We start from the raw sequence: 25,772 nt of genomic DNA, 5'->3' as shown, positions 1-25,772 counted from the left end.
TAAATCATTTTAGTAGTAAAGATTTTCTCTTACTGTATTTCCTCTTTTTTAGAATAAACTTTAGGAAGAAGAAGGAATGTAGTTATCATGGGACTTAATTTAAAATCTTGGAACAACATAAACCATTTAAATTTAAAATCATTTTAGGATCTTTTCACAACATGTTTTAAAACCACTTGATTTCTACATTTAAGCTAAGTTAATTGCATGAGACAAAAACAGATTTTTCTAATGTTTTGTAGACAACATACCAGTTGACTAAAATTTAGTTTTTCAGTTAGTCATGTGAACTTTTAGTCTTCAGATATAAAAAGTAATTTAGTGCTGTTATTTTCAAATGTTCAATTTGTTCAGCCTTTTTGATTTTTTTAGTGCTTATGTTCTCAGAAGTAATTACAAAGGGCAATAGTAGTAAATATTAAATAGTATACTGGGATCTGGAGTTTAAATAAAATGTGCTTGGATAATTGAAATGAAGACATTGCTTCTTCCTGTGCCTCTAATTGTCTCATAATTTAAAAAGCACAGTGCAAAATGACGTGAATACATACATGAGGTAACTCTTCTGGGACTGTCTAGTCTTACCCATAGAAACACACACAATTTAAATTTTATGTAAGCCTTTTATCTACTGATAAGGATAACTGAACATGAAACACTTCAGTGAAGACTTAACCATATGGGGAGAATCTCTCCCTCCACTGTTTCTCTTCTTCTATGGTTTATTTGAAATTTATGGTGGGCACATTTGCAGGAAAAGAATATCTTTATGATCTCCAGCAGCTGTTTGGTATTTTATCATGAAATGTTTTCACAGCTGAAGATACAGTATTCTGCTTCTAATGCACTGCACTTGTTGCCATGTGTATGCAAGATGTGGGTGTCTAATAAATACTATTTGACTAGAAGACTTAATTTAGCCATGACATTTTCTGAATGCTTATGATTCACCTACCTCCATGGTGCTCAAAGATGCACTTGGATTTGGATTTTGTAAAAGTTAGGGAGCAAACTTTAAAAAGCATCGCCAGGCTAAGTGACAGTGGTTCACGCCAGAAATCCTAGTTACCCAGGTGGCTGGTTGCTGAGGATCACAGTTTGAAACCAGCCTCATCTCCAATTAACCACCAGAAAACCAGAATGGAGCTGTGGGTCAAAGTGGTAGAGTGCTAGCCTTGAGTGAAAAAGTTCAGGGACAATGCTCAGGCCCCACCACTGACAAAAAGAAAAAAAAAAGGAAAAAGCAATGCTTGCTTCTCTTCTAAAAAGTTCAGACTAATGGGCTTGTTTATTCTTTATCAACCCATTTACACCCACAGATGGTCCCTGCTCTAATCCAACCATTTTGCAAATATGGGATGAAAATGTCAGCTGAGGAATGAGGAGGTGAATGAATCCATCATTGCTATAAGAGAGATGGTTCAACCTAAAGATTGGTGTTGGGTAACTTTGATATAGGAAAGGAAGTCGAATTGTTACATAATTCTTAGATTCAGTAGTTAAGCTGGGCAAGGCCTTCAGGGAAATGAGCCTGGTTGAAACATTTAGGCTTTTATTTTCTTTTTTTGAATATTTGAAGTTGGTCTAATCAATATTAATTTTAATTTTAATAGGTTATGAAAACAAGCTATGCAAAAATATATGTACATATACATACAAGCATGAATATATATAGCATATATATAAACACACAGCTTGATCATAACATTAAGTCTCTTGATAAGTGGTGAATTATCTCTCTCTCTTTCTCTCTCTGTGCTAGCACTGGGGATTGGCTCAGAGCCTGCACACTTTGCACACTGTCCCTAGCTTGTTCACTCAAAGCTGGTGTTCTGCCCCTTAGGCCATAGCTCCACTCCAGGCTTTTTGCTGGTTAATTGGATATAAGGACTTAGCTTTTGGATTGGCTTTGAATCAGGATCCTCAGATCTTAGCTTCTAAGCTTCCTGACAGGTATGAGCCACTGGTACCCAGCTAAATGACGAACTCTGAGAAAGAACCATAGAAATTGGTAAGAGTTCAAGAGTACTCAAATAGCCTTATTTCAAACCTGATGCTTTCCAAAGCTCAAACTTCTAAATGAATGAAAGTATACATTCCTTATTGAAATCATAAGTTCTATATATTTTTTAAAATTTTTGTTTGTAGATTTAATTATATTCCTGTATGTTGTACAATGACCTTGTACAGACCTTTTTTTTCCATAAAAGTCAGACTTTCCTGTGGTTTTGCTTATTCCTGATTGTGTGTGCTGGGGATGGGGAGTTCTTGTCTCCTCCTCTTACCGTTCTGTCCACTCACTGAAACACCAGCTCCTCTGTGAGACACCCTAGTGTTCCTTTCTTTCTCCTGCTTCTCCACAGCACTTCCTCTGTTCTGTATCTTCTGTTCATGTTTCCCATGACAGCTGTCACCTGAGTACTGTGAACTCCTGGAGGGCAGCAAGCTGACTCGTACTCACCTTGGAGTTACGAGTGCTTATTAAGGCAGGCCCCTTTATGGATGGACTCTGTGACCATCAGTAAATCAATGTGGCTTTTCCTACTGAATCAGCTAAGCGGGACCTTGGCTTCGGCCTTAGATGTTGTTGTCAGGGATTGTGCAGATTTATGTCGAAAAGGGAAAAAGAAATAGCTCTTTTGAAATCTTCCGTTTAAGTTTAATCTTAACAGATCTTACAAAAACTGTGCCTCCGTGTTCAACTTTGTCAGTGTCTTGCATGGTTGGAACTCTCCTGCAAGAAGCAAGGCTTGCCCCTTCAGGGTCCCAAGCCCAGGTCCCATCAGTCACTCTGGAATACTAAAGGCAAAGCTGGAGAAAGCATCTATAAAAGAGGTATTTCATTTCTAAGGAGGTTTAATAGTGCATTTATTCATTTTCACAATCCTATTATACTGCAAATGCTCTAAGCCTCAAAAATGCTTGCTGTGCATTGCTGCTTACTTTATCCAGGCACCAAATCAAAAAGCATCTCCTCAATGTGCATATGCTGAGAGTGCTTTGGAAAACACCCTAACAGATGGCAGTGCACAAGGACTTGACCTTGTGGACAAGGCTCTAGCTAACAATGTGTTCATTTAATGCTTCTAGGTACCTAGGAGATAACTTGCCTTTCTTTCAGTAATGAACCCTTAAAGAAAATCAAGTACTGTAACATAATGGTCAAGAGCAATTGCTTTGAAATTCAACAAGCAAGTCTCAAATTCTTCTCTAGCTAGGTTACAGGACTAACTCACCCCAGTTTGTCTCGACACTCATGATTTTAGCAATGGAAATTTTATTTCCCCCCAAATTTCCTGTGCAAAGACAGATACTTGATTATCCTAAAATATAGCATCATCTTCATTCACATCATTTACTTTCTCTATAAAGTGAGAATGACAGGCGTGCCTGCTGTTTAAAAGATGTGTATTGCTTCTTCCCAGCCTTTGCACCTTAGGTTAAATTGTGTCTCTTTATAGAGGCCTGAGCATTATCTAAAGCAATCCACTCCTTCTTACTGATAACCTTTCTAATCTTTCCCAGCACTTGGATTTGTCAAGCATCTGTTGTATAAGTCAGGTTACAGGCTAAGCTATTATAATAAAGAGTATAACAATAGAATGGTTGAAGCAAGTTAAAACTTGCTCATTTGTCAGTTCAGAGGTAGGTGAGTAGCTTGGTTAAGGGTCTGCACCATGAAGTCAACTGGAGATCCAGATTCCTTTGGTCTTGTTGACCATTACTACCTCAGGTGTAGCCTTCATTCACGTTGTCAAAGTGGTGTAACAAGACCAGATTCAGGATCTAGCTCTTGGAAAGGACAACACTTATTTCTCCAAGGATTTCATCTAGAAGCAACACACATCACTTCTGTTCATGTCTCAGTTACATGTCCATATGTAGGGGAAAGTGGGGACATGTCCTAAGCTAGATGGTCATATGCTTAAATTCCTTGGTGGAAGCAGGGTGGGCGGTCCTGGCACTGGAGGTCCATTAGCAATCTCCACCAGGCCTGCACAATTGTGGTTTTGTTTGCTGTTTGTTTCCATCCTTGATTGGTCCAGAGACTATTTATGTGATTCACTACTCTATCTCCAGAAACTGGAAGATGTTTTCCCCCCCAAATATACTGAGGACCTAGTTGTTTTGAACTCAAGGCCTACTGATAAATTGGATGAATAAAGTTAAAACCAAAATGTAGAAAGCTGTCAAGTTTGTTATCTCATTATTAGGTTAGATTTATCTTCCTTTCTCTTAAGGTGTTACTAAGAATCTTCTTTAGAATTTCCATTTTTGCACTGGCTCATGACTGCCTATTGCATGTACTCAAACAAAAGTGTTGAGTTCTATTTTTCCTAGTTAGGAAAAGTAAGATTCATATGTAGTATTCAAATGTGTTAGGAAACAATTTTGGAACTATGACTTTACAATTAAGAGAATAAATCTAAAGCATTTCAGTTTATAATTTTCTCAAACAGTATCATTAAAAAAAATGATCTCTCTGAGATCATCCAACAATGATCAGTAGCTAACAGGCAATTGGATAGCTCTTATTCTATTTCTTTCTTCTCCAAATATAAGGACATTTACTTTACCAACTTCCAGGTAAACAAAAATAACATATTAAATATTATATGTGAATTTGGGGGTAAAATAACCAAAAAAGAAAGAAATTATATGTGTACTCTGGCCTGTTTCTGGACATGTAGGGAAAAATGGATTCCCTGTTATCTTTCCAACTGTTTTGGTGAGGAAGTATTTATTTTGAAAACTATTTTGTGTTGAGGAACAGATTAAATTGCAGCTAATTGCTGACCAAATTATATAAAAAAAACAATATTTACATGGAATTGATTTCTGTTTATGGCTCATTTTGTTCATGTGGTCCTTCAGAAGGCTGAAGCACAATTTTTAGTAGTAGAGGACACCACACATCAGATATGATAATGTTCTGCAGATTTTTTAAGAGTTTTTTTAAAACCATGAGAATTTAATGCTGTATTGAATTATTGACATAGTAATTCATTGCTGGCTCCTTTCCAGGACACATTTGGTTTTGCCTTCTGCTTGTGTCTTATGAAGTCTTACAGAACAAAGGAATAGAATATCCTTTTCAGTCTTTTGTTTAGTCGAGGTTTTTACCTAGACCACTGTGTTTATAATTTCTATTTTGCTATTAAACATGATAGGCTTATTTCAGACTACTCAGGAAAGATTGCCTGTGAGATGATGTCCGAAGTTTAAATGTAACATATAGAAATTCAAATCATTCTCTGAATGTGTTGTCTCATTGGATGTTCGTTACCTCTTCTTCGGTACAGGGAAGTTTTTTTTGTATTCTTCAAGATTGAACTCCACCCACACTTGGAGGTGCACATGCATAATATCAGCACTGGGAAGCTAAGGTAGAAAGTTTCTGAGTTTGAGGCCAATCTGGACTATATAGTGAAATCCTGTCTCAAAAACAAAACAAAACAAAAAAATCCCCAAACAAAAAACCAGCCAAAATTCAAAAACAAAAACAAAAACAAATGACAATAAACCCACAAACAACAATAATAAAAAAAATAGAGCTCAAATATCTTCACTTCTCTGAAACTTCTCTCACCAGGAACTTCTACAGTAAAAAGACATTCTATTGAGTTCTTCTCCAGTGTCTTTGTGATTTCCCATGTCCAAAGAGCCTAGACTTGCTAAAATGCAAGTCTTAATGAATGACTATTACTTGTTACCATCTACTTCAACTTCTCTCTTTCTCTGTCTCACTCTGTTTTATAATTTTTTGTTTCTATATTTATCTTTGGTATTTCCTATTACCTCTGTATTGTTGAATCCTTCTCCTTCTTTGCCACGTGTTTATTTAGTTATTTAAGTTTGAAAATAGCAGTTTAACACAAAGAATGTTTTCCTAAGGTATTTTAACATGCTTCATAGTAAAGTTAAAAAGAAACATTTGAATGTATTTACGTCTCAGCGCTTCATAGTCTCATCAAAGAATGATATACTTACAGCTGGGCTGGGATGTAGCTTAGTGATAGACTCTTTCTAGCCTCAGTCCCTTGGGTTTGTTTGGCGCAGTGCTGAAGGGGAAAAAACAATTCATGTACTCCCAGGACAGTCATTGAGTTGTTGATATTAGCAAAACAGCACGAATGCCCAACTGAAAGAGAATAGTTGAATGAATGTTAGAACATGCCTTTCATGTTTTGACCTGAACATACCTTTCATGACCTGACAAATTCATGCCCATAAATTTACTCAACGTGACCCAAACCAGAATGTTCCCAATATACAGAAAGTTATTTTTGGACTAGTCATTTGAGTCGCTTTTTTTAAGAGTGTAAAACATTATTTATTTTTATTTTTTACTGTTATTATAAAGGTGATGTACAGAGGGGTTAAAGTTACATAAGTCAGGTAAGGACTATATTTCTTTTTGGACAGTGTCACCGCTTCCCTCACGCCCTGTTTGCTCTCCCCTCGGGTCACTTTTTTACTCTAGAATGATCCTACTGTCCTTGCTTCCTATGCTTTGGTAATACAGTTCCATACTCCTAGCTGACCCTCCTGGCCTGAGTTCCCATCACTTCCCAAGGTCTCCTGTGCTACTCTGGATGCTCTATACTCATCGCTTCACCTTTGTCTTTGCTGTCAGTTCTGTCCCTCACAGCAGTGCCTGCTGCTTCCCCCTGCCTATCATCATACCCATTTGGACAGCTTCAGTTTTGCTCCCCCCACAGTTGCAACCTTTCTCCACATCCCAGAAAATGCATTGTATTTTAATGGGTTATCATGCAGGTTGCACTAGGTTGCCTTAATATTTTAAGTATCACCATAAGTGCGCATTTGACTGAAATTTTGCATTATTATCAAAATTGCACATGTTTTAAACTTATTGCTTGTAATTTACTGCCCCTTTTCTCTCTGGTAATTAAGGAAAAGAAAATGGAAGGAAAGAAATGTTGACGTGGTATCCTGGCAGAGAGCCAAAAACCACTTGGATCAATATTCCAAACTCTGGCACTTCAGTGGTTGAGTTATTGCCCTGCCGTAGACTTACAGAATCGTGATATTAGCAAAGGGTATTCATCTTTCTCATCTCTTTCTTGTTGAGCATGGCTGACTCTAGGGCCTATTTTCTATATAAAAAGCAGAATAAATTTTCAACATAGCTATTTATTGGGTATAATTTCTGATTTTTAAAAATCTCTTTATTGTTATTAAGTAGTTGTACAAAGAGGTTACAATTCCGTAAGTCAGGATCTGAGTACAATGCTTCTTAATCAGTGTCACCTTCCATCATTCTCCCCCATTTCCCCCTCCCATTTCTACCCTCCTTATGTGGTTCCATTTTTACATAATGTACACTGATCATATAAACATATGTTTTATTTTTTTTTTTATTGTAGTGTCAGGGATTGAACTGGGGATTGAACCTAGGGCCTTGCATATGCTGGCAAATCCTCTGCCACTGAGCTATACCACTAACCCACGTCTGTCTGTCTGTCTGTCTATCTGTCTGTCTGTATGTATGTATGTGTATGTGTGTATATGTATATGTATGTCAGTGAATTCATAGACATGCACTCTCTCCAGGCTGTTTCATTCACAGCTGACACTCTACTACTTACGTCATACCTCCATGTCTCCATTTTTGCAGGTTAGAGTTAAGAGTCTCTCAGATTTGTCGGCCTGTGCTGGCTCTGAACCATGATTCTCTTGAGTAGCTAGGATTACAGATCTGAGCAACCTAGTCTATATTTTTATGTTGAGTGCATGTAAACATGCGTGTTAGAGCAAATATTTTACATTTGAATCAATTGATGTGTCCTAAATTTCATCTCTATGATAGGATATGCCAAGTTTGTCATCCACCTATAACATGAGGTTAGTCTTCAAAATCCCAAACTAAATGTATTAAATATATTTCAGGACTAGCAGAACGTGTGAGGTAGATTTTGAAAACTGGAAGAGACAGTACATACTATATAAAGGCAAAGTGGTAGCTAATGATAATTACATTTAAAAATAACAGCAATCTCCTTGCTCAGGTACTTCAGCCTGTGAGAATTTGAAATCCACTTTGATATACTGTCAGACAAATCAAATCCTGAACACATGTTTTCTTATCATAACCACTTAACATTTTTTTTATGAGAAATGGACACTGACCAGCTACAGAGTCAGCTTTGTGTGGTGATGATTTCTTTTTTCTTCACTGTCTTATTAGCTGGTGTGTGACTCAAAATGCAGAGGTATTTAGCTTTACTTTTAAGAAGCTTGCTGCAAGCCAGGCAGTCTTCTTTAATCTTCATGGCGATTTCAAAGAACATAATTGAAAACATCAGTTTTTGAATCGTCACTTCAAATACAAGGGTTGTTCTGCCATGTCTGTCTGTGTTCCTAACAGAAAGTTCCTTAACCCTCTAAGGTCTAGTTTCTTCATAAACAAGATGGAAGTGATCTGAAAAATACGTTTCCTAGACTGTTTAAAGGTGGGGTAAGACAATCCATTGAATTGTCCCTGTGAGCACACAGTAAGAATGTATTGAAAATACATTGAGACCAAGGGGTTTCCTGAGAGTTTAGTGACTTGTGGGTCACAACCCTAGCCTGGTGCTGGTAGCTCACACCTGTAATCCTAGCTTAGACTCAGGAGGCTGAGATCTGAGGATCGTGGTTTGAAGCCAGCCTGGACAAAAAAAAGAAAATGTCCCATGAGACTCTTATCTCCAACTAACCATTCACAAAACCAGAAGTGGAGCTGTGGCTTAAAGTGGTAGAACACTAGCTTGAGCAAAAGAGCTCAGGGACCAGTGCCCAGGTCCTGAGTTCAAGCCCCATGAATGATTAAAAAAAAAAAAAAGATAACACAACCCAGACACACCATGCAACACATTCTGCCATGTCCCCTGCTGGCCATACTATCATACTATAATACTGTGTGTCTCTCATGCCAGCCACAACAGAGCAGGTCATAATACATTGCATGCCACATCCTGGCCATGTTATCTCTGTCATCATCCTCATTTTGTACGCACCTTCTAAAGCATACCCATTTTCAATCTCACCACTGGCATGAAATCCAAGACAACCATTAAAAGATGCATGCCTTTTGTGCAGCTCCAAGTCCACTAGAAAAAGGCCACTTTTTTTGGCTGTTGTTTGTTTTGTTTTTGTTGCTGTTAAGACATGGTATGGGCTGCATGGGCACTGAGTTTCCTTTATAAAAACATGTTCTATTGAGAGACTCTTAACTCCAGCTACAATTTGGTGCTTTGGGTTATTCCAGATTGAGATAAATCCACTTTCAATCTGTCCTAAAAAAACACATGAAGGTCTTAGAAAATTATCGTGAAAAGTCTTTGTTTCTGACTTTAAGGTCTTTCAGACTGATGCAGTATACCCAGTGTAGTGGCTAAGAGTATGTTTTGAAATCATACATCATTTAAAAAAACTTCATTACCCATGAGCTATTTACTACAGGATGACAGGTTAAAAAAAAACAACAGCAAACAAAAATACATCACAGGATTCAAAACGGAGGGAGAAATCGTCTCACTATGCCTCCATGTTATTTTTAGCACATAGGTCCAGATGAGAGCTTAGGGGAAATACCACAGCTAGAGTGCATTTCCTGGGTGTGAGCAGTCTGCCCTGTCTGGGAATATATTCAAGGCTACATTTACGTGGTCACTTAACAAAACCTACATGCTAGGGCGAGTGTTTAGAAGCAGGGAAGAGTGCAGAGCAAACACAGTCAGTATAAACTAGGTGCTCACAGGGTAAGGAAAACAGTATATAAGAAAGAGAGGGGAGGGCTGAGAAGGTGGCTCAGTGGTAGAGCGCTTGCCTTGCATGCCTGAGGCCCTGGGTTCGATTCCTCAGCACCACATAAGCAAAAAGAAAAAAAAAGCTGAAGTGGTGCTGTGGCTCAAATGGTAGAGTGCTAGCCTTGAGCTGAAGAGCTGAGGGACAGCGCCCAGGCCCAGAGTTCAGGCCCCATGACCGGAACCCCCACCCCCCAAAAAAGAAAGAGAGGGGAGAAAGTCTAACTTCAGCCATGAGAAGCTCAAAGGGGACGTGCCTGTCTTCAGATGCTTTGAGTGTCTGGCCTATGGAAGAATGCTGGAGATTCCCTTACAGTTCCTGCAACATTAGTGCTGGAATTTCAGTTCATTTCTTATTTTCTTTGCCCTTTTTTTTGTAGCAGATCTGTGGCTTGTGTTCTTTCTTGCTCATAACTGGTGCTCTACCACTTGAACCACACTTACAGCCTGCTTTGTTGCTGCTTAATTGGAGATAGAGACTTCAATACTTTTCTATCTGGGTTAGCTTCAAATCAAGACCGTATATGGGCTGGGAATGTGGCTTAGTGTTAGAGTGCTTGCCCAGCATGAAGCCCTGGGTTCGATTGCTCAGTACTACATAAACAGAAAAAAGCCAGAAGTGGTGCTGTGGCTCAAGTGGTAGAGTACTAGCCTTGAGCAAAAAGAAGCTGAGGGACAGTGCCCAGGCCCTGGGTTCAAGCCCCAGGACTGGCGAAAGAAAGAAAGAAAGAAAGAGAGAGAGAGAGAGAGAGGGAGGGAGAGAGGAAGGAAGGAAGGAAGAAAGAAAGAAAGAAGGAAGGAAAGAAAGGAAGGAAGGAAGGAAAGGAAGGAAGGAAAGAAAGAAGAAAGAGAAGAAAGAAAGAATGAAAGAAAAAAGAAAGAAAGAAAGAAAGAAAGAAAGAAGAGAGGGAGGGAGGGAAGGAGGGAGAGAGGGAGAATAAAAGAAAGCTACCTAAATGACTTCAGTTCAGATAGAACTATTAAAAAGAAAAAAGAGGCCCTACAGATCTCAACCTCCTGAGTAGCTTAGTATTATATGTGTGAGCCACTGGCACCCAACATTTTATTTGCTTTTAAATGAAGTCAAATTGAAGAGTAATGTATATATTTGTTGAAAGGAAAAGTCATCTAAAAATCAATGAAATATCTCCCTTCTGTTTATGTTACTCTTTATCCTACCCAACTCCCATGGCTAATGAATTGTTTTCTGTGTACTCATTAGTTTTTCATGCAGATACAAACCAATGCAAACACTGTTATTCTCTTTTTGTGTACCTTAGTTTATCTATTGTAGTGTATCTATAATCATATTTCTGTCTCTATACATGTATTCTATGTCTTACTCTTTCACTTTATATTTATCTGGAGAGCTTTCTATTATAAGCACATGGAGATGTCTTCATTCTTACAGTTACACGGTATTCTGTGTGTAGGAATGCATAGTGTCTCTAGACAAGCTTTGATGATGAACATTCAAGTTAATTTCCAATTTTATCATTTCAAATTATGCCGTAGTGAGCAACTTTGCTCAGACTTACTGTTGGTGTGCATGCGTGTTTGTAGAATAATCCCTGTAAAGAAGGTTGCAGCTTCCCAAAGCAAACGCGTTTGTGATTTGGACAGGAATGGCCAGAATGACCCCTATGGGCATGGCACCATATTGCACTCCCAGTGTGACAATGCCTGTTTTCCACTGAAGAATATATGCCAGGGAGAAATACCATATGAGGGGCTTTTAAATTTGCGTTGTTTATGTGTTCAAGATCATTTATATTGCTTTCTAAGTAGACTCATTGTCTTTCTCTAATAGCTCTTTATTATGGAGATTATTTTTATATACACTATTATTTCCTAATTATTTATTGAGATTTCCAATTAATAGGTCTATTTCCACTAATCGTAAAGACAAAACATGGACTCAGGTATAGAAACAATAGTATAATATATTTAAGTTCAACTTAAAAAATAATAATGAGCCCTTAATATGTATCAACAGGATTCTTTTTTTTTTTTCTTTTGTGCTAGTCCTGGGGCTTGAACTCAGGGCCTGAGTACTGTCTCTGAGCTCTTTTTCTCAAGGCTACCACTTGAGTTACAACTCTGCTTCTGGCTTTTTTTTTTTATCGGAAATAAGAGTTCATGGGCTTTCCTCCTTGGGATGGCTTTGAACCACAATCCTAGATCTCAGCTTCTAAGTAACTAGGATTACAGGCATGGGCCACTGGTGCCTAGCCAGACATGTATGAACCTTAGTACTCTCTCCTGTTTAGTTTTCACAGTATTCTATGAGGCATTTCAAAGTGATTACATTTTCAAAATGATGTCCAAAGATATTGAGTAGTCTACCAACCGCACACAACTAGTAAATGCTTGAGTCAGTGTTCAGAGCTGACTTTAGGACCTACACTGTTAACTACAACATTTGCAATTAGGAGAGCAGGGCAAGCAATGAGGTCCCATCAATGGTGATCTTCAAACTGAGGTTAAGAGTTGCTCATCCTGAATCTTGTGGATGAAATCCTGGAGTTAAGAGGAGGGTGCATTAGATATCTCAAAGAACTCCTCTAGTTTTTCGCTATTTTTTTTCCTGGTAATGCTATGCCTAACCAGAAGGCTGAATTAGGATATATGATATGTCATATGGGCCTTTCATCCTATGGGGATTTTCTGACAGATGCTGCTACCAACCCAGAATCAGGGTTGGTAGCAGCAGGATTATCTAACTTTCAGGTTCAAGCAATAGATTTATTTTTAATTTTAATTGTTATTATAAAGGTGATGTACAAAAGGGTTACAGTTATATAAGTCTTTTTGAATAATGTCACCCCTTCCCTCACTCTTTCCCAATTTTTGCCTCCATCTCCACCCATAAGTTGTATAGTTCATTTTCAACATAGTATCCAGTGAATACCACTTTTGCATTTGTTCACACTTTGTCCCTCTATTTCTGTGCCCCTCATTTACCCTCCCAAAGATAGATAAATAGACAAACAAGACAAAAAGAAAACAAAAACAACAACAAAGAATAAAACTTCTTATTTCCATTTCCTAATGTTCATTTATATAAATATTATTTTATTCCCCCTATGGAATAACCCCATTGTCACTGTATTTGATTCCGGTGCCCTGCATCTTGTATATACATTTTTCTAATTTGGGGAGGGAAAGGGAAATAACAAAATACTGAAACAAGGATACAGGTTGACCCATTATAACAATGAGACGTACAAGGCACTATGTTGAAAACAAACTTCGCTGGAGGGAAGGAATGGTAGGGGAAAAACAAAGGAAGGGGTAACAATGCTCAATAGGAAACGTACTCATTACCTTACTCATGTAACTGTAACCCCTCTGTACAGTATCTTTACAATAAAAATATTTTTAAAATATTATTTTATATGACCAGAGGCACATAGGCATTGTGACTTTCTGTTCCTCCCCTAAGAGTATTGTCCTTTGTTCTCACTGTGTGTGAATGCCTAGAGTCTTGTATAATTTATCATGTCTCACTGTATTTTAGATCTAGCTTCCACATATGAGAGAAAATATGCACTCTCTGAGCTCGGCTTACCTCACTTAACATGATGTGTTCTAGGTCCATCCATTTGACTATAAATGACATCATGTTCTTTCTAATCATTGTGTAAAATTCCATTGTGTATAGGTACCACATTTTTAGGATCCATTCATCTATTGTAGGGCATCTGGGTTGTTTTCATAACTTGGCTATTGTGAATAGTGCAGCAATGAATATGAGTGTGTAAGTGTCTCTACAGTATCTGTAATAGATTTTTGTGGCACACTAGGTAAGTAAGCATCTACTTATCATTTATCTTGGTATTTTGTAGAAATAAATATCCAATAAACCTCTTTGTTTTTCTATTGAATTACTATATGTTTGATAATAAAGTTTATTCTAAAATCAAATGGTAACACATAGGCAATCATCCAGTCAGTAACTGCTGAGCACTGCCCATGCTCAGCAATTAAAGCACAGTGTTAGGGATACAGTGATATAAATACATTTAAAAGAGGTTTCTCAATAATTACCCAGAAAAAGATAACTAACAACAAAGATAGGAAAGCCAAGAAGTACCATGTGAAAGACGGGATAGAATTGAGGAAGAAATCACTGAAGAAGGGAATAGGAGGAAAAAACTTCCTAGAAGAGGTAAGGTTGAACCAGAGATTTTATTTGGTTTTGAGGAGAAACAAAACACCTTCACTTGAGGGAAAGGGTCTGAGGCAAAGGCACAGAAGTAGAAAATCTGGCATGTGTATGGGCTTGATTAGTTGTGTTTCTTGAGCGGCCTCAAACATAAAGCCAGGGGTCGAGCAGTGGTGGCTCATACATGTAATCCTAGTTTACTGAGGAGGATGAGATCTGAGGATTGTGGTTCGAAGCCAGCCTGTGCAGGAAAGTCTGTGAGACTCTTATCTCCACTAAACTAACAAAAAGCCAGAAGTGGAGCTGAGCTGTAGCTCAAGTGGTAGAGCACTAGCCATGAGCAAAAGGAGCTCAGGGACAGTGCCCAGGCCCTATATTCAAGCCCTAGGATTGGCACTAAGTAAATAAGCAAAGCCATGAGGACAGTCTAGGACACTGAGGATCCTGCAGTATAAGTCATGGGATAGGGAAAGATGTCCCTTGGTCATGGTGACCTGGTGAAAGTGGCATTTGGAAAGGTGACTATGTCAACTGAATGTAGATGGTACAAAGTCTGAGAAGGTCAGGCTGGAAGCCAGAGGATACATTGGAAACTCATGATAATCCCAATCAAAGGAAATAAGGCTCTAGGTAGGGAGGTGGCCATGGGAAGGAAGGAAGGGGAAATGGTCATATATAAAGATTTACAGGTGACTGAAACTATATGACATTATGAAAAAGGCAAAATTATGGAGACAGTGAATAGTTTAAGGCACAGAAAAGTTCAGGGCAGTGTAATTACTCCATGTGATGCTCTAATAGTTCTTACACATTTGTTCAAACTGCTATAACTACGGTGCCAGGAGAGAAGCCTTATGGAAACCATGGACTTTTGGTGCTAATGATGCCTCTGTGAAGGTTTCCAGTTGTAATAGGTGTACTGCTCTAGATATTGGTATTGGAGAAGGCTGTTTGTACGTCAGATCATATCAGGTTGTTGTAACAAAGAGCATGAGCTGGGTAGCTTCTTATCAATATACATTTCTCACAGCCCTGGAAGCTGAGAAATCTAAAAACCAAGGCACTGGTATATTCAGTGTCCAGTGAGGTTACCTTCTCTTTGTGTGCTTCCAAAGCTGAAGAGATGAGTACGAGTAGCTCTTTGAGTCTCTGTTGTAAAGACACTAATCCCATCCCTGAGGCTTTTGCCTCATGATTTAAATGTTGTTGGATCCACCACATCTTAATACTTGGGATTAGGATTTCAACATATGAATTTGAGATTGTAGGAAGGCAAACAGATCTGTGCAAGGCAGGGGGTATGTGGGAAATCTCTGCTTTCTTCTCAATTTTGCTGCAAACCTAAATCATTAACTCTGTTCTAGATATTTCTCTTGTGGTGGCGAGGAACAAAACCATTGAAGGACCAAGAAATTCACGTCTTGAGAAGTGACCAAGAGAGCAATGTCAGTTTTCTCTCTTGAAATCAGAGATCAACATTCTATGAACAGATGCTATATGGAAAGATGGTTAAGGATAGCCCTTGCTTTTGTTTCAAAAGAAGGTCTTGACATAGTAGAGGTCGCTTAGAGCCTTCTTTGTACTGAATGTATTAGGAGATGAATGCATTTATGTTGGGTGGATGACTTAGAAGATAGATACAATGGCTGCATAACTGAAACTGTACAAAAATTCAGAATTTATCCTGTGTGAATCGTGAATCACCAAAATTGTTACTTAAAAAAAAAGTATGAGCTGGGCACCAGTGGCTCACACCTGTAATCCTAGGTACTTAGGGGGCTGAGATCTAGAAATCATTGTTCGAAGCCAGCCCAGGCAGAAAAGTCCCTGTGAGCTTCTAATATCCAATTAACCACTCAAAACCTATAAGTGGTGCTGTGACTCAAAGTGCTAGAGTACTAGCCTTGAGCAAAACAGCTCAAGGACAGTACCCAGGCCCTGAGTTCAATCCCCACGACCCATACACAAAAAAAGGATTATGTATTGGGTTTCCAGGTTTTCTTAACATCTAAGTAAATTATAAACACCTTCACCCTCTCCCATTAAAATAATTTTCTAATGAATGTCATAGAATCACATTGTCATGTTCAGACACAAGGAAAAAAAATCCCGCAACATCAAAAATACATTCCTCCAAACTCATGGGAGCCCTCTGCTGCCATCTTATCCTGCTGCTCTGAGAACTCTCAGAGACCTAGTGCATGGGCTGTCTGCTAGACCAGGTTTTTCTCTCATGGAAGTTTTTACTGAAGTGAAATCTCCCTGTGTAGTACAAACCCTGCTTCTTTTTAGAAGGAGAAATAAATTTTTTTTAAAAAAAACCTCTTGCAAAATCATTTTTTATTAAACATGAATTTTGCATTCCTCAAAGCAAAATCTATTATTCTTGCAGACAAACTTTAAATAAAGCAGTGAGTCAGGGAGAGAAAAAGTAGTTACTCATATTCTTACAGTATGTCGTCAGCTTTGGCTTACCGTCTTTTGCGAAAGAATTCAGGTTTTTTTTTAATTTTTAATTTTTTACATGAATTCACTCATGACCTGGATAACACTGGCAGAGAATGGGTGTGCAAGCCACACCCATTTGTCAGGGTAAACCACAGGACAATTAATTCAGGAGAACGCTTTCTAGATGATATATAGGCCCCTGAGTGCCACTGGCAGATCCATCCCTCACAGAAGTCTCTGTTGTCACCTGTGTGGCAGTTTCCTTACTCTAAGCCTGCTGATTGCCTAACACTGGGAAAAGATGAGTGATCAAGTGCTTCAGCCTGACCACTGAGCAGGCTCTGTCCATCCATCCCCAGGGCAGCCTAGACAAAGGAGTCTAGATTCATGTGTATAAATTCATGTCTGCTCACTGATTATGGCTCTTCAGTCTTCAGTCTCACTGTGTTCCTCTCTTCCTTTATACCCGTTACTGGCTATACGTAGACAATACTTGGCTTTTTTTTTTCATAATTTCAAGGGGAAGGATAAGCCAGATGCTTCTCTAACAGAGCATTTCTACCTCTTTGCTCAAATAGACTTTTTTCCCCCTGGCATTCAGCATTTCCATTTCAGAGGTACTGTACTAGTTCTGGAAGGGTCAGTGAAAGCCCTGGGCTCCTCATCTCAACACTAACAAGTGACAGTGAGCTCTAGCCACAAGGAAGAAAGTAGCTGATTCATATTTGTGGCCCTGAACATTCTCATTCATTTCCTGTCCATTGTCTTTGTAAATTTCAGCTTTTCATTCTCAAAACAATCATTGTCCTATTCGTGACAGGATCTATGGGAGTGCACCACTAGATGGTGTGTAATGAAATCACTTGTGCATGCAGGTAGACAGACAGCTCTAGTCTTGCTCTCTGGGGCTTTAGCACCTAAGGCACATCTCATAGAGCAACACAGGTATGGACTCCTTCTGGTCCAAGTCTAATATGACAATGGAATGATAGCATGGTAGTAGAGATAAGGAAACAAACTAAAAGTCAGATGATAATGTATTTTAAGTGACTAGTGTTCTACTGGCCAAAGAGAGAGGAGAATCAAATGAAGAGTTCTTGTTTAATGAGGGTGTCAGGCAAAGATAAGGAGTGTATAATCTCATTTAAGCCTCATAATAGCCCAATAAAGTAGGAACTATTATTCCCCCCTTCTATTTTAAAGATGGATAAACTGATATTCTAGAAGGCTGACTGGCCCAGGCCCTCCAAACTGATAGTAGCAGTGCCAGAATAAAAAAAAAAAATGACTAAGCAATAGCCTGCCAATTTTAATGAGTTCCATTCTGTGCAGATGAGTCAGCATTGAGAAATGGGATTTTAGGATGGAGCTTTCCTTGGGAAAAATAAACCATCTTTAGCAAGCCATCTTTGTCATCCCAGTACTCACTGCTGCCAGAAAATTAAAAATAAAGTAGAATAGGATGAATAAAATCCCTGCCCTATATGGAATTACTGCATTTGTCTGCCTCATGATCCTTTTTCTGATCCCTGACATTAGTGGAGACGAAAGCTGGTTCCATCAAGTTGTCTGAATAGTGATGATAGCTTCAGTTTATTTTAATCTTTTTTCTAGTTAGATTTTGACAATCAAAGATTTTGACTATCTACCAATAATTCTTTCTTCTTGTGTCCTAAGTATGTTCCTGAAATTTGTTTGTAAATTGAAATTTTACAAAGCAATCCATTTTAAGTGTACTCCCATAACTGCATTTGCTCTGTCTCCCAGTCCATCCATCTTCTGAGCTGGCATCTGTGGGTCCACACTTGATTCTTTGTGTGTGTGTGTGTGTGTGTTCCAGTGTTGAGGCTTGAACTCAGGGCCAGGGTGCTGTCCCTTAGATTTTCTGTTCAAGGCTGGCATTCTACCACTTGAGCCACCACTCCACTTCCAGTTTGTTGGTGGTTAGTTGGAGATAAGAGTTTCATGAACTTTTCTGCATAGGCTGGCTTTGAGCTTTGAGTCTCAGATCTCAGCCTCCTAAGTAACTAGGATTACAAGTGTGAGCCATCCTCGCCTGGCTACACTTGATTCTTGACATAATGCCTTTGTAAAACCAGGCTTCTAGATGTATGGAGAAGCTGCTGAGAATGGGGAAGAAATGTTCAGAAGAATGCTTCAATATGCATATGTAATCTTTAGACTAGATAAAGAAGCATTTTTTTTCTTAGTGGATTTGTATTTAACAGCATCACAATATTGGATCCTTCCTGGGGCAGCTGCTTGTGCAGTCTGCCTGGGCTCCCACATCTGCAGCCCTGCAGGAAGCTCTGACAAGGATTAATTGGCTTCCCTGAGCCTCAAGGCTCAGCTCTGCTTCTCAGTTCCAGTCTTCCCCATAGGACTCTGCTCTTGTATAATTTACTGCCCAGAAGGACCTTCTGTTTACAAGAGCTCGGATGAGCACCGTAGAATGCATATATATTTTCAATTTCAGTAAATTAGAATCTTGAGAATCTTGCAGGGTATTTATCTTGATATAAGAAAATGAGTTGGTCTTACTTAGAATGGGTAAAAGGACATTATAAGAATTATGTGCTTGTTTATATATGTTTTGGCCATAAGACCCAGACATTTCCAATCACCATAATCCAAATGTTGACACCCCAAAAGATCAAAATTCTTAAAGTCTAAAATTGAGAAAGATACAAATTGCCAAAATATAATTCTGGAAAGTTACAATTTAGAATTATGTATGAGATATGTATGTATGTGTGTGTCTATCTATCTATCTATCTATCTATCTATCTATCTATCTATCTATCTACTATCTAATTTTTTTTGGAGGGTGCTGGTCCTGGGGCTTGAACTCAAGATGTGAGTGCTGTTCCTGACCTATTTTGTTGAAGGCTAAACCTCTACCACTTCAGCCACAGCTCCACTTCTGGCTTTTTGTTGTTTAATTGGAGTTAGTGAGTCTTATGGGTTTTCCATATGGGCTGGCTTTGAACCATGATCTTTAGGTGCCAGCCTCCCGACTAGCTAGGATTACAGGTGTGAGCCATTGGCACCTGGTTTATTTATAGTTTTAAAAAGGGATTTATTTAAAACCCATATAAAAACTTGATAAAGTGCTTCATAGCCCATTTTATGTCTGCTATGGACAGACAAGTTGTATTCATAAATAGTCAAAACACAAAATATATAAACGTATAACACTATGATTGGTAATTGTGTGCACTCAAGTTTGTAACTGTCATTGGAAGGCTATGACCAGACAACCCAAGTCTTTTGATGAGATTCATTAAAAGCTTCAATGGATTGCCTTTCACATGCAGCAACTACCAAAGAGCTGAGATCTCAAAAAATTTTATCTTTCTCAAATGTAGCTATATAAAGAGGACTTTTCTTTACAGAGGCAGTTTCAATCATATATATATATTCATATATTTATGCACAGTCTACACACAGATCCAACTTTGTGATAGTGCATTTTCATTACACTGAATTTGAAAAAAATGCATAAAAATGAATTAAAATTTATGAAATTCCTTTGCATAATTTATACGCCCAATATTGGAAATGATGCAAATTTGAAATGCACAGCATAATGAACTGGAAAAGTATACTGTGATTTAAATAATGAGAAAAAAACTAAAGAAAGGAACACTAAAAAGAACCTCAAACAAAAACTATAAAAGATAGGGATAGATATGGCAAGCAGGGAGGTAGTTTATGAGAACTAGCCTGGGTTTGCAGTCATTAGCTTTATTTTGAAGTCTCCTTTTGTGACAAATAAGTTTTTTTCTTTTCTGTTTATGGTAAAGCTGTCTTTAGAGTGTTCACATTAGAAATGGGTCTTCTCCCTCTAGTCCCTGAGACATACAGTATCTCTTCTCAAAACTCCCTCGCAATCATTCAAGATAATAACTGGAAGAACTAGAAGAACATTAATCACTTCCCCAGAATTCAGCTTCCAATTTCTTCCAAATAGTTTTTTTTATTCAATATGAATTATGGTTTGGGGATTTTTGCTTCTAGAATTTCAATAGTTAGTATTGTTAACCTTTGGGATTGTAATTTTTGGGTTTTTGTGAACTGTAGAGATTTTGATGCTTTAGGACTTTGACATTTCTCTGCTGGCATTCAGGATCACGTCCTTTAGTATTCTGATCCACTGGAGTTGCACAAGTCACTTTGTGCCTCTTCTTCCTGCTAGCTGACCTGGCAGTGTGGCAAGGGGTCCTTCTAGTTTCATGCTGAGCTCTTTAAACAAGACAAAGCTGGTAGGATAAGAATTTCAAGGGTAAGAGTTCTCCCTAGTTTTGATCCTACTTACATATTTTCTTAAACATTGTAGACACAATCTGGATTCTGTGTTTTCAGTTATTACCATATATCTGGGGAGGGATCACCTTTTGGGAAAAGTTCATGGACTATTTTTTTCTTTTTCTTTTCTTTTCTTTTTTTCTTTTTATTTTTTTATTGTGAAAATACTGTACAGAGGGGTTACAATTACATGGGCAAGGTAATGAGTACATTTCTTATCAAGCATTGTTGCCTCCTCCTTTGTTTCCCCTTCCCATCCCTTCCCATCTCCCCACCCCTACCCCCACCCTGCCAGGCCAAAGTTGTAAAGTTCGTTTTTCTACATTACGACTTGTACATCTCACTGTTGCAATGGGTCTACCTGTATTCCTATTTAAACCGTTTGTTTTTGCCCTTCTCCTCCACAAATTATACCAACATCAAATACAATGAAAGCAGGGGTTATACCATGGGGGAAGGACATACAAAGCAACAAAGAAATCATCTTATAAATCTGTTAGAAACAATAGCAAGAAAAAACATTTGAATACTTATCTTGGGGTTCATTTCACCTAACATCAACTTATCTGACCTTTTCTGCTTGTCTCAGACATATACTAGTAATTGCAAATAAGGGAAGCCATAGGACCTATGTTTCTTTGGGCTTGGCTTACTTCACTTAATATAATTTTTTCCAAGTCTTTCCATTTCCTAACAAATGGGGTAATGTCATTCTTTCTGATGGAGGCATAGAATTCCATTGTGTATATATACCACATTTTCTTGATCCATTCATCTACTGAGGGGCATCTGGGTTGACTATTTTTATTTGTCTTCAGGGTAGGAAGAAGAAGTTTAGTCAAACTGTGGTGATAGCCAATCAGCATGAACATTATAGGAAGGTAAAAGGAACTTTCTGTGTTCACAACTTCCCACAAAATGGTGGTTCTTCCCTAGGAAGATGCTGGTCTTTTCTTGAATGTCTGCCAAGATCAGAGCACTATTGTGCTCTGATGAAGCTCTACTGCTTTGCTTAATAACATTCTTACTCTATTGTTCACATGCCAGGCTATATTCATCATTCTTACTTTGTTCTCTGAAGCTCTATAGAAAATGTCCAGCCATTTATTAATTGAATGATTTACTCATTTTTCTATTGAATGGCTACTAGGACTTGCTACTACAATATGTTACAGGAGTCTCAAACTCCAGGAGCTGACAGATTAGTATGAGATGGTATGGATATATGCAAATCAAATGTCACAGATGTCACATAAATGGTATAAATTCAGTGATACAAGAATGAGGATGGAGAACAATAGGAAGAAGTTTGATTCTATAGGTAGGGTTATTACTATGGGCTGAATTTGTGTGTTCCTCCAAAAGTTTTTATGTTGAAATCTTAACCAAAGGGATGTCATTTGGAGTGAAGACCTATGAAAATGATTAGGTCCTGAGGATTAATACCCATGTTAAAAACTTCCCACAGGGAGCCCTCATTCCTCCTATCTTGTAAAGTTATAGCAAAAAACTAGCTAGAGAACAGGTACTCACCAACACTGAATCTCCTGGTACCTTGGAAATTCCAAACTCCAGAATAAATTTCTCTTGCTTATAAGCTACCCACTTTATTGTAGGGTTGTTATAGCAACCCTAATCAAGTAAATCAGTCAGCAAATTTGTCATAGAGGAAGTGTCATTTAAAGCTTCTTATCACTAATGGCTTGAGGTCAAAAGACTTGGAAGTAGAAATGAGATGGATAAAGTGTTAGTGATAGGTAGTTTGTATTAAATGAAACTTCATGTTTGAATTAGAAAGCGGAAGGCAAGGCTATAGACAAGTGTATGTCTGTGAAAGACTTTGATGCCTAGAGTTAGGAGTGAGTCAGGAGCAATGGAGACTGCTGGGAGGGATGTGGAGTCACACTGTCTTAGATGCTAGGCTGCAGAGTTCAAACATTATCCAGAGAAGCAAGGCAGAGGCTTGGGGCTAGGTGCTGAGCAGATGATACTCGCATTTAGTATGAGAATTCTGGGGGCAGGAGGGAGTGGGCTGGGGAGATAGAGCGTGGCAGGTATAGGTGATAAGGCCAGGAGCCCTATGGTGGCCCTTGCAATGAAAGAATTGAGTAGTAGCTGGATGATCAGGCCTGTGACACAGGCCTGGAAGCCGCTGTATTTTCTGTAGTCTATCAACCCCTTTCCACCCATTCCTCCAGACCACTCATATCCTGGAGACACACCTCCTTGCTTTCTGGGGGACAACTCATTAATCACATGGGCAAGACACTGTAAAATAAACACAAACAAACAACAACAAAACCTGGTAGACAAATCTCAGGATATAAATATCTGTAGTGAAAGACGTGAGGTTGATTTCCCTGGCTCTAGTGAGGTATACCAGCAGGCTAAATTCCCATAATGCAAGAAGCCTTAAGAAACCTTTAGGATGAAAGTGTGTGTGCACTCATAGATTTAAATTTCATAGCTTTATTGGTGGAATATATATGGTTAACCAATATGGCCCAAAAAGGAATAATAGTATTATTATTCCTTTGGCTATTGAGTTTTATTTTAGTGTAAGTTGAAAAGAGGAGCTGGTATTTGCAAAGGAAATGCACAGAAGCTCTGCTGAAATGTAGATTCATAAATCAGGCCATTTGATGAACAGTCTCATTAGCAATTTGAGGAACTCTGCCAACCTGTCTTCTTGCATAATCCTGATACTTATGCTCAACTCTAAGCTTCATAATTATTTTCTTTCATTTTGTAAATATTTATTGAGTACTGACTATGGGGCCAGGACTTGCTCTACTTGGTAGGTTTACCTTAGTGAGCAAAGCAGTCAAAAGATTTCTACTCTCATTAACATACCTGCTAGGAAAAGCCAACAAGTAATAACAATGAGTTAATGCTACAATAAACTCAGGAGATAAATGATAAGGAAAAAGTACAGAAGAATAAAAGGGAATGGGTTCCCAGGAAGTAGGAGGAAAGAGCAGATTGAAATTTGAGGCAGAGTGATCAGGGTCCTCTTCCTTACAGAGCTTATATTTGAAGTAAAGACTTGGAAGTGAGGGAGCTGGCTATGCAGTTGTCTGGAGGAAGAATTCCCAAAAGAAAAACAGCTAGTGCCAAAGTGCTGAGAAAGGAGAGTGCCAGAGTGGAGAAGGGCTTTGTGCTTTTCCATTCCCCATGGCCTGTTGAAAACTAGAAAGGGAGCTAAGTAAAGACAGAAGTTAAGTTCATTTGAACTAATGCTAAAGCAAAATGACTTGGTGGAAAATATCTTACGAAGTTACAGAGGTGCCAAGAGCAATAGGGGAGGTTTTCTGGCTTGTAGGATATTTGGGTTTGAATCCTGGCTCCACCACTTACAGCTGGTAAGATCTTAGAAGAGTTATTCAACCTCTTTCCCCTTGGTTTTCTCATCTATGAAATGAACCTAATAATAGTACCAACCCTTTAGGATTTCCCCCATGAATAAATGAATCTTTATATGTGTGATACAGCAAATAGTCAAACGTTAGTTCTTGATACTATGTTACAACTACTGCTTTGATTATTTTTGTAGAAGTTGATATGTTCTTTGGGTGTGTCTAGAGTTTTATATAGTGGATGCTGTGTGTGTGTGTGTGTGTGTGTGTGTGTGTGAGACTCTGCATGATGTGTTTATATATGGATAAGTAATAAGTGTGAGGCTTGGTTTATAAAATTGTTAAAATGATTAGGTAAAAATATCACTGCTTAGCAAACAGTAAATTCTCAACAAATATTAGTGGGGGTTTTTTTGGCAGTGTTGTATAACCTAGAAAGAAACAGAGGGTTTTCTTCTTCTGCTCACAATGAATGCATTTGTGCCCAGGGGCTGGAATGAAGACCAGGTGAAAACATGTTGTAAAATCAAACTTACAAACCTGTTTTGCTGTTAGCACCACCAGTGGAAGGGAAGAATTCCCCATGGATTAGTTTAGCTATCCCTGGAAGTCAAATAATTGGCTTTGGAGGACAGAATGAGGGAGAAAGTGAGGGAATAGGAAAGCATGCCATTAGGCTGATGCCTCTTGAGTGACTCAAAACTACAAGCCCATTTCTCTGAGGACCTGAAAAGTGAAAATGGATGGGCTCAATCCAAAGGAACGATGACTCCAAGAGTAGAAGGATTGACCAGAGAAGGTCTTGAGAGATTTCTCAGGTGTATGAGCCTCCAAGAGCAGCCCCTCTCCCAGCCCATTACCCACTTCTGCATTTACAAACCTGGATTTATCTACATGTCCACCTCTGCTTCAAGGGCCATTAAGACTGTTGATGCAAAGAAGGGTTCTTTTTTTCATAAAAACTTTTTATTGTCAAGGTGGCGTATAGAGGGGTTACACTTACATAAGGTAATAAGTACATTTCTTGTCAAACTTGTTATTCCCTTCCCAAAGCCCCCCCCCCCCACATTGTAAGATCAGTTCCAACATAGTGTCTTGTGAATGTAGCTGTTGCATTGGTTCACCCTTGTCCTTTGTCTCACCATTCTGTTGTTTCCCTTCCCTTCCCTAATTCAGATAAACGTGTATACAAAACCAAGGTACCAAAATGACATACAGTGACAACAGGGGATATACCATCAAGGGAAGAACATACAAAAGACACAAGAAATCACTTAGTACATTAAAAACAACAAAAACAAAGAAAAATCTCTTGTCTCCATGTCTTGGAATTCATTTCACTTAGCATCATATTATATGGTTGTATTGTGTAGCTACTGAGCTATTCTACTCATCTGCTAGGATTATTCTAGACATTTAGTATTTATTGCAAATAAGGGAAACCATAGGACCTATGTTTATTTGGGTCTGGCTTACTTCAGTGAATATGATTTTTTCCAAGTCTTTCCATTTCCTTACAAATGGGACAGTGTCATTCTTTCTGATGGAGGCATAGAATTCCATTGTGTATATATACCACATGTTCTTGATCCATTCATCTACTGAAGGGCATCTGGGTTGGTTCCATATCTTATCTATGGTAAATAATGCTGCAATAAACATAGTTGTGCAGGTAGCTTT

At 38.5% G+C, this 25,772-nt stretch overlaps 1 protein-coding gene across 1 annotated transcript in view; it reads left to right on the top strand.

The window, feature by feature from the left end:
- The window catches only part of Rtn1 (reticulon 1), a 198,379-nt gene that overhangs the window by 80,012 nt on the left and 92,595 nt on the right, over positions 1 to 25,772 (top strand). The window lies entirely within an intron of this gene.

This window comes from Dipodomys spectabilis, unplaced genomic scaffold, assembly GCF_019054845.1.
Source record: "Dipodomys spectabilis isolate Male_0828 unplaced genomic scaffold, ASM1905484v1 ptg000073l, whole genome shotgun sequence".
NCBI classification, from domain to species: domain Eukaryota; kingdom Metazoa; phylum Chordata; class Mammalia; order Rodentia; family Heteromyidae; genus Dipodomys; species Dipodomys spectabilis.
The sequence above is the reverse complement of the archived record's forward strand: the minus strand, read 5'-3'. Positions and strand labels throughout refer to the sequence as shown.